Source organism: Protopterus annectens, chromosome 10.part0 (assembly GCF_019279795.1).
Source record: "Protopterus annectens isolate FY-2018-M chromosome 10.part0, PAN1.0, whole genome shotgun sequence".
Classification (NCBI taxonomy): domain Eukaryota; kingdom Metazoa; phylum Chordata; order Ceratodontiformes; family Protopteridae; genus Protopterus; species Protopterus annectens.
This window is the reverse complement of record NC_056744.1, coordinates 1,038,347,523-1,038,364,031: the sequence shown is the minus strand read 5'-3', so window position 1 is coordinate 1,038,364,031 and position 16,509 is coordinate 1,038,347,523. Positions and strand designations below refer to the sequence as shown.

The 16,509-nt window shown below is 45.6% G+C and overlaps 1 protein-coding gene across 1 annotated transcript in view; it reads left to right on the top strand.

The window, feature by feature from the left end:
• FPGT (fucose-1-phosphate guanylyltransferase) overlaps positions 1 to 16,509 on the top strand; it is a 279,232-nt gene that overhangs the window by 260,558 nt on the left and 2,165 nt on the right. The window lies entirely within an intron of this gene.

The window sequence follows — 16,509 nt, the reverse complement described above, 5'->3', positions numbered from 1 at the left end:
GACGCCATTTTCCCCAGTCTTTCTTGCCGTGGCTCAAGCAGAAGCTGTTCGCAAGTGCCGGTCGGTCGGATCCAGAGATTACTTCTACCGAATACTACTTCGAAGACTTCTAAAGCTAAGTACCCCATTGGGGACTCTTTCTTGCCTCAGCCGATGTCAGAAAAAGTTAATAATTGTTTAACCTGTGGGAAACAAATACCTCATAAGGATTTCCACTCTTACTGTCTGCCTTGTTTAGGCCCAGACCACGACGTAGCAGCCTGTTCGGCCTGTGCTTCTTTCAACCGACGAACGCTTAGGCGTCGGTCGGAGTTTGCTGAACAGTTTTTCGGTTCTGATTTTGCGATATTATGCCGCCGGATCCTCCGACTACCCAAACTGCTAAAAACGCAAAGATAAAGACCGACACTGGTCCGCGGTTTCGCCGAAACCATGGTTAAGCAAACCGAGTGTCTCGGTTTCAGCCGAAACCGAGAAAGCTGATCAAAATACAGCAGAATCTATCACTACCACTGAGGCCCCTGCTTCTTCTCTTGAATCGGCCTCAGAAATTTTATCCACTACGGTGGTTGCCACTGACTTATCAGACACCATTCCCTTGGATGTGTCTACCCCAGCACGTGGTGCTGCTAGGCCTCCAGCAGCCATGTCCATTAAGGCCTTTGCCAGGGCCAAAGCAGCCAAAACTACTAGAACAGTGCCTGCTAAACCCCCTACAACACGGCCCTCTTCTAGTTCACAAATGCTTACCCTGGCAGAAGATTTAATTTCATTAATTAGGGGATCTCAATCTCACCCAGACAGGGCCTCTCAGCCCCCAGAGAAGAGACCTAGGGCAGAGCCCCCCGAGCCTGTGTCCTCTGATGATTCTGCTGATGAATCAGACATAACAGACCAGCCAGAGGCTCCTTTCTCCAATTTTGAAGACTCAGATGTTGAAGAATCCATTCCAGCTGCCTCCCCACCAGAAGAATTTTCCTTTGGGGAGACCTTACATGCCATGCGAGAGCAGTTCCAATGGCAGCAGCAGGATTTCTCAGACTCCAGAAAAAGACTTAGAACCTTTCTGCACCTTCCACAACACAGGCCCTTAGCTATACCTCCTGTGCTCTCTGTAGTGGATGATGCCTTCAATGATGTCTGCTCTGCACCAGATTCTTTACCTCCAGCCCCTGCCAAACCAGACAGATTTTACAGGGTACCAGACACTCATCACCACCTTTACAAGGCCCCACTTGCAGACCCCGAAACTATATCCCAGGGTCCCAAGGCAGTAGCCACGACCACAGCTAAAAACCCTATTCCTTCTGAAAGGGAAGCCAGGTCTTTAGACAGATGGGGCAAAAAGGTTTATACTTCAGCTACTCTCTCAGCTAGAGCTTTAAACTGTCAGTTTCACATGATACAATACCAAGAGTTTATGCTTGATCAGTTAACAAAAAAGCTATCCTCTGATGAATCAATTGATAAGAAATATGTATTAGAAATGGTAAATAACATACAACAGGTTAGTAACCATTCCTTAAAATGTGGCTATGATGCACTGGAGGCTTCATTTAGATCAGCCATGACTGCCACAGTGATAAGACGGCATGCATGGCTAAAGGAACAAGCTTTACCGGATCATGTTAAAGCCAAGTTATTAGATGCTCCTATGGATAAGACCAGCTTGTTTGGTACACCTGCCCAGCAGGTAATGAAGAAAATGGAAGAAAAGGCAAAATCTGTTCAAACGGTTAAAGATTTCTTGCAGGTCCAACCCCCAAGGTTTAGCAGGAACTGGCCTGCCAAAAATTGGTCCTTTCCTGACTCCACAAGATCCCAAAGGGGCAGGAATAGACGTTCCAGAGGCAGAAACCAATCCAGAGGAGGTGCCTACAGAGGACGACAGTGGCAAGGTAACAACAGAGGCACAGACACAACCACTGCCACAACAACAACACAGCCACAGTGACTTAACTCTAAAACCGCCTACCAGGGAACAAATAGCAGCTCCATTAGGCAGCAAATTAACCTTATTTTCAAAGAACTGGCACTGTATCACAAAAGACAAGTGGATTTTACAAACCATAGATCAAGGTTACCGGTTCCACTTCCACACTTTACCAGTCAAAAGAGGAATGCCAAATCTACCTCCAAATCAAAAACAGAGGCTCTACAACAGATAATGCAGTTAGCAAACATGAGAGCTGTGGAAAGAGTGCCAACAACAGAACAAGGAAAGGGATTCTACTCAAGACTATTCCTAGTTCCAAGAAAGGAAAAAGTTGGAGACCTATTCTCGACCTGTCCACCTTAAATACATACATCATTGTCCCAAAATTCAAAATGCTGACCCTACAGCAACTTCTTCCCATGCTGGGCAAGGAGTGTTGGCTGGTAACTCTAGATCTCAAGGAGGCATACCTGCACGTCCCCATTCGACCAATCTGCAGAAGATACCTCAGATTTCTTGCAGGATCAGAGCATTATCAATTCTCAGCATTGCCCTTTGGCTTATCTACTGCCCAGAGTATTCACAAAATGCCTGGAAACAGTAATAGCCCACTACAGACTACATGGAATTCAAATTTACCCATACCTGGACGACTGCCTGCTACAAGGGGACAACAAAAGCAAGTTGACAACAGATTTACAAAGGGTCATTTACTTGCTACAAGCACTGGGATACACAGTCAATTTACAAAAGTCAAGGCTGATACCATCCCAGACAAGGACATTCTTGGGCGCGGAATTGGACACAGTAAAACAAATGGCTTTCCTAACTGCAGAAAAACAGAGAACTCCCTCTTTACTTCTTGGCACTAACAAAACAGAACAAGTTAACAGCAAGAAAAGTACTGCAGGCCTTGGGCTTCATGGCATCATGCATAATCTTGGTCCCACTTGCCAGACTACATATGAGAAAACTACAGTGGTACCTAAAGAATTTATGGTCCCAACACAGGCACAGCCTAGAAACAGAAATTCCACTAATTCCATGCTTAAAACAGGAGTTCCTATGGTGGGCTCAAGCATGCCAGTCAAACCCAGGGCTACCCTTTCGCAGATGTCAAGCAAGCCAGACCATCACAACAGACGCTTCAGACCTAGGATGGGGGCCCACATGCTGGACAAATGCGTGCAAGGATTGTGGACGCAGGATCAACTTCACCTGCACATCAACCTAAAAGAAATGCTGGCAGTAAAACTGGCAATCCAAAACTTCAGACCATTTCTCAAAGAGGGCCAGTTGATGATAAGGACAGACAACACCACAGTCATGTGGTACATCAACAAACAGGGAGGCACTCATTCATACCCCCTATGCAGAATGACTTTGGAGCTGTGGAACCTGGCACTCAGCTACAACATCCAGATACAGGCAATATTTGTACCGGGAAAAGAAAATACTCTAGCAGACATACTAAGCAGAACCACATCGGATGTCCACGAGTGGATGCTACATCCGGACATCTTCAAGACCATCTCAAAGAAATGGGGAATACCTCAGATAGATCTATTTGCTTCCCCTCTCAATCACCAGCTCAAAAAGTTCTGCACAAGGACATTCCACCCACTAGCATGGAAAGTGGATTCGCTCTCCTTCAGCTGGAAAGGCCTAACAGCATATGCATTCCCACCTCTTCCCTTGATACACAAGGTACTACTAAAAATCAAGGAAGAACGTCCAAGGATAATCCTAATAGCTCCAAACTGGCCAAGACAACACTGGTACCCACTGCTCAGGAGCATGTCTCAGAACAATATGTGGCCAATACCCCTGATGCCTTTGATGTTAACTCAGAACAACTACAGCATCATGCATCCAAACCTAAAAACGTTGCAACTGACTGCATGGAACATCACATAGCAGCAGCTAATCCAGAACTTTCCCAAAGAGTTAAAGACATTATTCTTGAAGCCCGCAGACCTTCAACAAGAAGGAACTATGCAGGAAAATGGAAAAGGTTTGTCATTTGGAGTACTGAAAGAGGAAAAGATGTGTCAAACATAGATATGCCTAACATTCTGGAGTATCTGGCAGAACTTCTACATTCAGGCCTGTCCTACTCCTCCATCAAGATACATGCATCAGCTATATCAGCAGAATACAGCTTTGATCCATCTGTTTTTTCACACCCATTACTCAGACAGTTCCTCAGAGGAATCAAGAATGTAAAACCTCCAAGGAAACCACCATTACCAGCTTGGGACTTGAACTTTGTGCTAGAAAAGTTGACACTATCACCCTTTGAGCCAGCAGCAACAGCAGACCTACAGCATCTATCGTGGAAAACCGCCTTCCTACTGGCAATAACCTCAGCCAGGAGGGTTTCTGAACTCAGGCCCTAATGGCAGTACAACCCTTCCTAATCTTCCATCAAGATAGAGTGTCCATGAGGACTAATCCTACATTTATGCCTAAGGTGGTATCCAGAGTGTCTTTAAACCAGGCAATCCACCTACCTACCTTCTTTCCCAACCCACAAAACAGAGGGGAAAGAATACTGCATACCTTGGATGTACATAGACAGCTACGCTACTACCTGGACAGAACAAAAAGTAGCAGAAAAACTGATCAGCTTTTTGTAGCCTATGCAACAGGAAGGGAAGGAAAAGCTATTTCCAAACAGACAATCTCCAAATGGATAGGAAATTGCATACGGTTCTGTTACTCCTTCCATGGAAAACCAATTCCACAGAACATAAGACCTCATTCTACAAGGGCAACAGCCACTACCACAGCCTTTTTACGAGGAGTGGCAACCAAAGACATTATTGAGGCGGATACTTGGACCTCCGTGCATACATTTGCCAAGCATTATAATTTGCCTCTATATTCCAGATCCCGAGCAGGGTTTGCCACTGCTGTACTGCAAGGGATCCTAAACACACCATAATCTAGTTTCTTCCTCCTCCCCTAGTTGGCTATGGTATTCTACCCAGTTGTTATGACTGCAGATGCATCCATGAAGGACATAGTACAGTTTTGTACCTACCATAAATGTAGATGTCCGAACTGGATAGCATCTGCAGTCAGGATTACCCTCCCTCCTTCCCCTCTGTGGTACTCCTAGGGTGTTTACCCTCCTAATAGCTAGCTGGTGGGGGGGAGTCTTTTATGGTGTATTTGTTGTATATATGTACATACATGCTTATTTTTTGTGTTTACCACTATCCTTTTGGAAACATTGGCATTTATCCAAAATTTTTAGCCTTCAAGAGGGCTACTGGCATCTGGGGCAAGAAACACTGAGGAAAATGGCGTCGGCTGATGCCTTTATACCTGAAGACCAACAGAGATGACGTCAGGTGAAGTGCGACATCAGCCGAAGCCGGACCCAGACTTTGGAATCCGGCCGACTGAAGGGCTGCCTGACGACAGGACAACCCAGTTGTTATGACTGCAGATGCTATCCAGTTCGGACATCTACATTTATGGTAGGTACAAAACTGTACTTTGTGGAGGATGATGCCAACAACCACCGCAGGCCTCGGAGGAGAAGGAGAGTGTTCAGACCAAGGGTAACATACCAGGGGCTACATGACCTGGAGATAGTAGAGCGTTACAGGGTGGACAGGGACATCTTACAGCAAATAGTGGATCTGTGCCGGCCACGCCTGAGAACCAGAAACAACAGAGGGGAAACCATACCAGTGGACACGAAGGTATGTGTAAGCCTGCAAATACTGGCCACAGGTACCTTTCAAAAGCCAACTGGAGATATAATGGGTATCTCACAGGCATCAGCATCCAGGGTACTACACCAGTTCCTGGATGCCATGTTACCACATGTCAATGAGCAGATATACTTCCCCAGAACTCAGGAGGAGTTGGCCAGCAATATGCGCCACTTCCACCGTGTGGCACAATACCCGGAGGTACTGGGTGCGATAGACTGCACGCACATACAAATCAAGTCACCACCTGGTGAGCAGGGTAGGCGCTACATAAACCGCAAGGGATTCCACTCCATCAACTGCCAGGTCATGTGCAATGCCCAGGGCATTATCATGGATGTGTGTGCTGGCAGCCCTGGAAGCTACCATGACTCCCATATCTGGCATGCCTCACAGCTGTATCAGGTATTTGTCAGGGGGGACATCCCAGATGGCCATCTCATGGGGGATGCTGGCTATGCACTGGAGCCGTGGATGATGACTCCCATCAGAAATGCACACACACCCATGCAAGAACGCCATAATGAGGCACACGCACAAACCAGAGTCATCATAGAGCGTGTGTTCGGGATGCTGAAATCATGGTTCCGGTGCTTGGATACATCTGGTGGAGCCTTGCAGTATTTTATTTTATTTATTTTACATTTGTTTACCGGGCTAGTCTAGCTGGATACATGTCCTTTTTCAGTAGAGGCCCGGGGAGAAAAGCTCCAAGAAGAAGAGAAGGTACAATTCATATAGGTACAGAAGTAAAGTATTATTTAACATAAAAGACAATAAAAAATAACAATTGGTTTTACATACAGTTAAATAGAGAATAAAAATACCAGTTGGCTTTGCATACTGTAAATTAACAGGCACAGAGCTTATTTAGGTAGTCTGCAAGGTTACATAGTACAGCCTAGAGGGACGTTGTTAGTTCTGGGATGGAACAAGGCTTAGATGGTCCCGGACTTTTGTTGTTAGTCAGGTTTGGTACAGGGGCATAGCCAGTGGGACTTAAGGAATTCTTTGAGGTGTTTTTTGAATTGATTAAGAGAGGTCATGAGTCTTAGGCTGGTTGGGAGGGACTTCCATAGCTTACCAATGGAATTGGCGTAGAGAGCATCGCCTCCAGAGTTGTTAGATTTGACGGTCTGTACCTGGACACTTTTAGATGATCTGAGGCAGGTTAGGTTGGAGTAGGGGTAAGTATTTTACTCAGTGAGGGGGTTTTGTCTGGTTGGTTAATTATCTTAAATGCCTCAGTGAGTTGGTTGATTTTGAGAATGTTGGGCAGTTCTAACCATTCAAGTGCCTTTAGGTTTAGGCAGTGGTGGGTTCGATAAGGCATACCTGTTATGAATCTGGCTATATGGTTATAAGCTGTAGAGAGTTTATTGAGCTCTCTTTTGTTGAGGAATGAAAATATTGGGGAGGCATATAGGAGGGTGGAGAGGAGATGAGTGCGAGCTATAGTTAGTTTGGTGTGTGGGGTTAAAAAGTTTTTTATTCTATACATGGAGCCGAGTTTCTTGTTAACAGACTTAATGGTTAGGCTGATGTGCATATCAAATTTAAGCTTGTGGTCAATGGTTACATCGAGTAGTTTGGTGTAGGAGACAGGCTCTATGATGGTTCCATTGGTGGAAACCACATGGAAGGTTGGGTTATTAGCATTTGGAGGTTCATTACCTTGGGAGGTAGATGCAGAGGGAAAAAATAGCAGTAACTTGGTTTTAGTAGGATTTAGTAAGAGTTTTAATTCTGAGAAACATTTTTCAACTATAGTAAAGCAATACTGGGTTGTATCTTGGAGTTTGGTGAGAGAGATGTCAGAGCAGATCAGGGTGGAGTCATCTGCATATTGAATGCAGGAGGCTTTGGGGATGACTGAGTGAAGATCATTTATGAAGACAGAGAAGAGAAGGGGACCGAGTATAGAGCCCTGGGGAACACCGATGTTATTTGGGAGTAGGTCTGAAAGCCTGTTTTGCCACTGGACGGCTTGTTTTCTAGCAGAGAGGTAAGCATTAAACCAGCTAATAGTAAGGTTGCTAAGATGCAGGGTTTCCAGGGTGTGGAGCAGGTGTTGGTGATTGACCATGTCGAAGGCTTTTGATAGATCAAGAAAGAGAGCGGAGGATATTAGTTTGTTGTTGCGGTTGTTATTGACTGAGTCAACAAAGGAGAGAAGGGCAGTGGTTGTGCTATGATGGGGGCGAAAACCATGCTGGGTATTAGACAATAGACTATTAAGGGTAAGGTGGTTTATGAGCTGTTTGTGAACACACTGTTCCATAATTTTGGCTAGTGGAGACAGTATTGCAATGGGTCTGTAGTTGGATGTATCCGTGGAGGTCCCTCCTTTGTGAAGAGGGATGATATAGGAGATTTTCCAGATAGAGGGAATGGTAGCTTCAGCTATGGTTTTGTTAATCAATATTGATATGGGGTAGGCTGTGGCATCTGATGCAATTTGTAGGTATTCGGCTGGGAGTTGGTCAGCCTCCAGGGTGGTTGGTTTGAGCTTTTTCAGAAGGGAACGAATATAGGAGGTAGATATTGGTTGTAAGTTAAAGGAGGGGTGATCTGGGTCATTAGTTAGAGTTACCGGTGGGGGAGTGGAGGAGAGTTGACTGGCTAGGGACTGAATGGTCGCAGTAAAAAAAGAGTTAAAGGTGTTGGCTATTTCTGCTGGATCTTTCCCAATGAGTTTCTCAGGGGTGGGGGTGGTAGATTTGCCAGGATGGAGGAGGGTATTAAATCCAGCCCAAAATTTCTTTGGGTTATGCTGATGTTTATCCTGGAGGTGACAGAAATATCGTTTTTTATCTGTAGTAATGGCAGCTTTTGCTGAGTTTCTAAGCTGTTGAAACTTAATGCGATCTGGGGGAGTTTTGGTAGCTCTCCATTTGTTCCAGGCCTGGTCCCGGAGTTTAATTTTAGTTTTGGTATCACCTGTTAACCAAGGTGCGATTCGTTCCTTGATTCTGATTATTCGCTTTGGGGCGTGGGAGTCAAGTATCTTAAGGAATGTGTCGTTGAAATATGACACGCTTTCATCTAGGGATAAAGTTTTTAGGATGGACCAGTTACAAGATTTGAGTTCTGCAAGAAATTGGTTAGGGATAAATTTCTTGTTATTTCTAATTAGTCTGGTTGTGGGGGGTGTTAGTAGGTGGGCATTTAAGCTTTCTGATATAAGTAATAAGGTGGTCACTAAGGTCGTTGGGAAGGGTCCCTGCGGTATAGTTATTTGTACCCTTGTTGGTAAGAATCCAGTCAATGATACTCTCTTTTTGCTGAGCATTTCCCGTTCTAGTGGGAGATAGAATATTTTGGGAGAAACCATGTAGGTTGATAGGGAGGATACTCTCCAGGCATGCCATGTAGGTTGATAGGGAGAGTACTCTCCAGGCACATGTGCCCACATCGTCATAGTATGTGCCATGCTACATAATATGATCCTGCGGAAGCAGCTGCAGCAAGGACAAAATGGTGAAGGCCCTCATAGCCCACCGCAATTGCCAAGGCCAGTACAGGCACAGAGGGATTCAGACCATGAACACACTGTGCCAGCCCCAGTAGGCAGACGGAGGTGTGCCCAATATGCCTACGCCTTGGCAAAGAGGGAACGTATAGCACATACTCTGACCATGTAGGACCCTATGGACTGACACCTCTCCACCTGCACACACAGTAAAATGGATGGCACACAAACATGACCACCTGTAAATTGTAATGTATAGGTGGCCCAATGTGTGACTCCTACATAGGCAGCCCTCAAACATTGTAAACACAACAGCCAGTGGAACACGGAATGCCAACACCTGAACAGTACATGAGTCTTACAGCATATGGTGGTGCTGTGTGCCTGTCACGTTCCCCGCCAGATATGTATATCTATATATATATATATATATATATATATATATATATATATATATATATATATATATATATATATATATATATATATATATATATATATATATAGATATATATATATATATATATATATATATATATATATATATATGTACACATATGCATATATATAATACAGATAGAAAAGGCAATAGAGGGATATATGGTGATATAGATGGATTCAGCGATATCTGCAAATATAATAGATAGTTCAATGACATTCATAACATCTTGGAGGTACAAATAAATAGCATACCGCCAACCATGGAATGTGTAACATACCGACATGCGTAACCATGAGGCAGAAAGACCGATAGAGCACAGTACCGGAACAGTACATCCGTGAGTAATAGTATGATGATATGAAGGGACAGTTAGTCACCGCTACCGGTGTCACGGTCCACGTAGGTACTGTGTTCAACTGTGTCTGTGAGTGCCGTAGTCTGTGTAAGTGTGCGTTGAGGGTGCCGTGTGCGTTTCTGTGTGACTGTAATGTGTGTATGTATCCGCAACATGTGTATGTTGGTGCCAAGTCAGAGGCAGATCAGTATGGTAGGTGTGGGTATAGCTAGCCCTAGGCATACGGTTACTACCTGTACCACAGTAGGAGGGACAGCCCCACCCTGGGCAGGTGTGTCCTGACATAAAACAGTACAAAGGACAAATGTCCGAGATGGTAGGACATAAATATGCCCCATATATAATGTAACAGTCATATTTAATAGTTATACCTGTGTGTAAGAAACTTAAATGTTACATGCAATATGATAAGTAGCCAAAGTCACACAACAATAGGTATGTAGTGAGGATAAAAGTATGTGCTACCTGTGTACTAACCATGGCTACGTGTTGGCCTGTAAACACTGCTTTGTGTCCCGCAAGTGTCCAACAATGACCATATGAAAAGGTGGCAACCCATGGCAAGCAGGCTCTTTTAACAACACAACCACAATGACTGCAAATATCTGGGACAGAAATACAAGAGATAGCTGTCACTTACACATATCCCCTGATATATCGCTGCAATTACGGAGGTATACAAATAGCAAGCTCACCTGCAGACGATATAGAAACCAATTAACAACGGCCCAACGTACAATCCCGTAACATAAGTCTACTAATTGTTAGCTCTCTAATTAGGGACGGAGCCCACACACATATATACGGATTATGTAGAAATGCAAGGCCCACAAACCGTATATGTTACGTACAACCACCAACATCTCCCACACTAGAAACTAAAGCAATACAAACTGTAATAGCAGCACAAACATCCAGTCAGTCAATTACATCTGCAGAACCCTCAACATACCGTGTGAGAGACACAATTAAAGGCGACATGCAAAATTGCAGGCGTTGTATAATGGAACAAACAGCCATGTTACAGGTTTTGATTGCAATACTCCGTTATCAGATGTCCAGATGACAGGCACACCCACATGTTGAACCAAATACTCTACCTGTCACACACAATCCACGGGGGACATGAATCCAAACTATACTTGTCTCCATGCATAGCAGTTGCAGTTACACATAACAAAACACAATACAGACTGTCTCCCCGAAGGTAGGGCAAATAGGCAACGCCCAAGTGGAGAATCCAATTATACCCCACTGTCGCCGCGTAATTGGCGAACGGAGTAGCTGCACAGCTGATATGCAAGTAATTAGTCACTCAGGAACACCAATTGGTGGGAAGAATCCACATGTTTCAGGTATCGACGTATATAAGGATGACTTGCCAGACATTCAAACCGTATGCTCATACTGAATAACAGTTGAAACACTGTGAGAGAGATAGAAACAACGTAATGACAACAAGGTATGTAGAACGCCCGATATGTAAGGTTATGTATAGCATGATCTGTATTAATTAGTTTTACTGTATGTATAGCCTGGTTTGCATTAATTAAACGTGTCTGCAATGCATAACGTGGGGAAAGGTATTTATGTAGTGATGTCTTGCTGAGCATACTAACGCTTGTAGAATCTGTGCGTCCAGCAGTGGGACACAAGGTACACAGCACAGACACCACAAGGGATGCTACATGAGGCCATTAAACAGAACAATGCCATACAACCCGCCATCAGTGGTAGGGTATGTCCAACAAGGACGTGCCATAGCAGGGGATAGTATATGTTGATATACTGTCACAGCATGTGTATGGGCATATAACGTTAATGACATATGTAAGGTGGTCCCGCTGAGCAAGTATGCTTTGCATTATGGGATACTATGTGTAATATGTGTAATGTATAGTATTATAGGTAGATATGACAGATATTCTACACAGCATAACAGGCATATCATGCATACCACAGGTATCGTCTATTGGTATGTACAATAACAGGATACATATGGCCTGTAGGTATGGGACATAGTAATAGCATGATAGCTAATCTAAATGGAAGGGCTACCAAGTAACCATGCACAAAGGACATGTAATAGCTGCACAGGTGCATATTGGGGTACTATGCAGTCTGGCAATGCCATGTGTAAGCACAACTACACTGTTCACACTAGTGGCACCTCTCCAGGGTAGTGTCCTGTGAAGAGCAGAGCCAGGTGTCACCTGCACCACTGCACAGTACAGCCACTGCAGTGATCCCAGGCCTGCATGTGTCTCCCAACCACCAAGGGAGGTATCACATGAACAGTGCTACTGAGTGTCCCTGCGTGATGTACATAGGACTTAAGTTCCACAGCATGGTGAGTGTCCGGTTTGGGAATGTAACCCAGAAGCACATCCCACTCATTGTGACGTGTGTGCACATATCCATGAGCATGTTGCTCACAGTGGCCTCTGCTTATCTTGCGTATGAGGAGTATATCCATCAATAATGTTGTGGACATGGACCCTGTCTGATCAGCAGAGGTTACCCCTGAGTATGTAGTATGCAAATGTGTACAGATGTGGTGTCGGTAGTGCAGCCACATATTTAAACTGTCGGAGCTCAGTAAACGTCATGGCGTCTTAATGTTGTGGCATGTAGAGCTGTAGCTGTTGTGTAAGGTACACCCTAAATGGGGTGGTGTACTCTTGAATGTGTGTAGATGTCTTGAGTTCAGAGGTACAGTGGGTGCCTATGTACCAGTTACACACCCAGTACAGATAGGTGTGGCCACGTAGGAGGATATCCACGCCACAGTGGCAATACGGTAACCACAGGAGTGGGTGCAACATATGTGTGTACTGCAAACATGTACAATGTGATATGTATGTAGGGGACTACCATCCATGTGATAGTCAGTGGGTGAATGGTGTAATGCAAAGGTGATGTGCATGCACCTTGTGTCATGCAGCTTGATGCCATAATAGTCATATTATGTATCTGTCACAGCGACACTCGTATGGTTGGAGTCAGTATCAACTGGTGAAGCAATCATGGCGCTTGGTATGTAGGGGTTTGAAAGCTAGGCAGGGAAAGTCCCCTGTGCCAGCCTGTTCTGCAGGGAAGCATATACTGAACATGAGGGGCCCTATGACTGAGGACCGTGGTATGCCAAATGTACCTGACATGTAGTAGGTACTATGGTATGCTGGCCTCACTGTGTGTCCTGTCCATGAGCCACATAGCATAACATCCTGAGACACAGGGTACGATGTGCAGGTGGATGTGTATGTTGTCAATACCAGAATGGGGAATGGTGCTGAAAGGCAATGAAAGGAGGATGTGTGGACTCCCGTACCATCAGCAACTGCCCTGGTAACTGTATGAAAGGAGTCCACCATGTGTAGGGGCCATGCTCTGGCCTTAACAAGCCCAACCCGGGTGGCAGCAGAGGACGGGAGCCGAACAATGTCTCTGATAATGACGTCCTTGATGATGTGCCCCATAGCCATGCAGAACAGTTCAGTCAGGTGTGTAGGACTATAGTCCCACTCGTGCAATGCGGTGCCACTTGTTTGTAGTGTGATAAATGCTGCTGTGTGCCATTCAAGGTCTACAATGTCTGAAACAAGGCTATTACTGCACATGATGGCCTAGTGGGGAGACATGTAATTCAGACGTTAGTGGACATCACAGCCTGGGATGTTGGAAGGTGACATGGGGCCAATGTCCCAGGACATATAGAGTGTAGGTCAGTACTGTGTAGGTGTGACCACAGGGACACCACAATGTTCATGTATGGATTGCGGCCCTGTAGTGAGTGAGAGGGTGTACTGTCAGCATTGAATCCATCCTCCAGCATGTTGCCAACAATACCTGGGTCTGCAATGTTCCTGAGTGACTGTTGTATGTGACAGCAGATGTGGGTGTTGCCATCGAATACTGACATACCACCATAATGCCTGGTGGTACACCCCGGAATGTGTGGCAGTTATGTTTACGTAGCTAGTCTTGGAGTATGTGATGAGGGACCCTGTGGCCCCACCACGGCTGACCAGTGATCCACCCCACACATGGGAATGTACACCACTGTGCAACAGCCTACACCTGTTGTTGTACATCATATGTCCGTGGAACATGACCACCAGAGTGGCGTTTGTTATCTGGTGTGTACCATCATGGCTCTGTGCGAAATAGCATGATCCATGCAGTTGTGTACATGCTAATTAAGTGCACTGGGATATGTGTCAGCATTTGTATGTGCATTGTCCATCTGCACGGGTGTCATGATGTTAACAACTGCTGTCAGCAGAATTCTGTAGTAGGTGTTGTAGTACACATGTACTGTGTATGCTGTGATGGGTGTGTTGCCGGGATGTGGCTAACAAGGTAGATTAGCATATGTTCGGAATCCACCAATGAGGGGATAACCCCAGGTGTGTAACACCAGTCACATGGTGGTAGTGTTCATGCCAAGGGTAATGTAGGTCTTGGAGGTGGTGTGTATGGGTTGATCCAGCAGAGCGGAGGGTATGACTCATGGATGTGTCGGTACATGAGTGGCTATCCCAGTGAAGTGTGGGGTAGTGTCAAGTCACACATCAGTAGTAGCTGTGGCCCACTGTCCACTATACCACCATAGAAGGTATGTTACCCGTGGGGTATGATGTTGACTCTGTCACTTGTTACGATGTGTATAGCGGTCCCGGATACAGTTAGCTGCACGTGGAGCACCTCTGATGCATTGTGCTAAGCAACTTACCAGGATGTGTGCAAAACATAGTGGGATATGGGAACCCCTCAGCTGTGGGTGTGCCGGTCCAGGTATGTGCCTGAAAGGTATGGTCTGTCTATAACCTGTCATTGCAGATGTGCTCTGCAGAGCCTAGAGGCAGGTCCCAGTCACTGCAGAGATGTTTAAGTGGTGCATTATAAGGTGTGCCTTGCCTGCGTGCATCACAGAGGAAGATGCAAGCAATGTATCACATGACCCCATGTCGCGCATGCCAGTTACCACCCTGCCGGTGACAGTTATTGGAAACTGTGCAAGACAGGCAGTATAGAAGCAGCAAGAGCCTTACATGTGAGCTGTACTCCCAGGGCCGACAGGTGCAAGTCATCTGTGCCACAGCATTGTGTTTGACCAGGACAGTCATAGCGGACAGATACCACATGCCTGTGGAATGACAATAGGAGCATAGGCAACTGTTGAAGTGACACAGTCGGTCATTATACAGTGGTATTGTGTCCGGACGAATGCAAAATGCTCCCCAGGGCTAGGCCCACACCCTCAGGGCTATAAGACTGGTGAGCTATTGCATGTCCCTGCACACGTAGTCTGTGAAGTGGCATCACAGGGCAGTCACACTAACATGGCGAATGACAGACATATCATACCTGGTGAGGTGTGGCATGGGTGCATAGGTTATGTTGCAGAAGCAGTTACCTGACAGCAAGATGTAAGCGACTAATGCCTTGTGTAGCCTGCTGTGTGGAACTACAGTGTGACACCCTGCAGAGTCAGCTATAACTGGTGTGTTGTGAATGTTATAACTCACTTTTGGCTGTATGTGGTGGGCACACATGAGTCTGTGGGCTATAAGCTGGTGATGTTGTCTTCCATGATGGGGGCTACCTCTGGTGCCTACAGTGAGTATGGAGACGTACTGCACAGGTTGTCCTCGTAGGTGTGGCCAGTGGTGTAGATCATGTGAGACTATGTGATGGGTGGGGTGTGTTGCGAATGTTACACATCCCCAAATGACTGTCAGGTGCAGTCAGGGATGGCGACAGCATTACCCCCAGCCATAGCTGTCAGCCTCCTGTCCCCAAAATGAGGAACATTAGCCCTCATACCGTGTGACAAATGGGCGAAACGTGGAACACTTACAACTGGCTTACTAACAGCGTCAACTAGGAAGGGCATATGATGGCTAAAATAGGCTGGTCTTACGTATAAAATAGATATTCTAATGAATTAATATGATTCTCATCTATTTCGCCATGACTAGCAGGTAAACTATGTACAACAATGAATGTGTGACAGACCGTTCCAATATGGAACCTTGAGGAACATGCACCTTTTAGAACCCCAAATGAGGTACGTTCCCCGTAATGAGGTACACCTGAGAGCTATGGGCCCAGCACGGCTGCAGACATGCATCCCCCACAGGCTGTAGTGCCGTATGTTGGGAGGTGAGCATTGAATGTGTACATGAGACAATTGCTCTATTGCCACATGTACGACATATCCCTCATATAGACAGGCAGTAGCACTGGTACATGACAGTTGGACATGCCTGTATATACAACCATGTCCCACAGGATATGTGCGTTATGTATGTACAACAGCTATCGTACCTTAAGCAAGCTGGGAAGTGTAGGACAGCCAGTGTACCTGTGGGAAATGGTGTGGAATGGGCGCTATAGTAATCAGTAGCTCATGACATGCTCACATGCTCTGAACAAGTTCCTAGCATGACCATACAATACAGATAGGGTGTTGGATAATATCAACCCACAAGTGGTGATGACATTCATTTAGGGTGGCACCACACTATAACCCTGCTGAGTATGGTGTGCATGTCCATGAACCATTAAAAC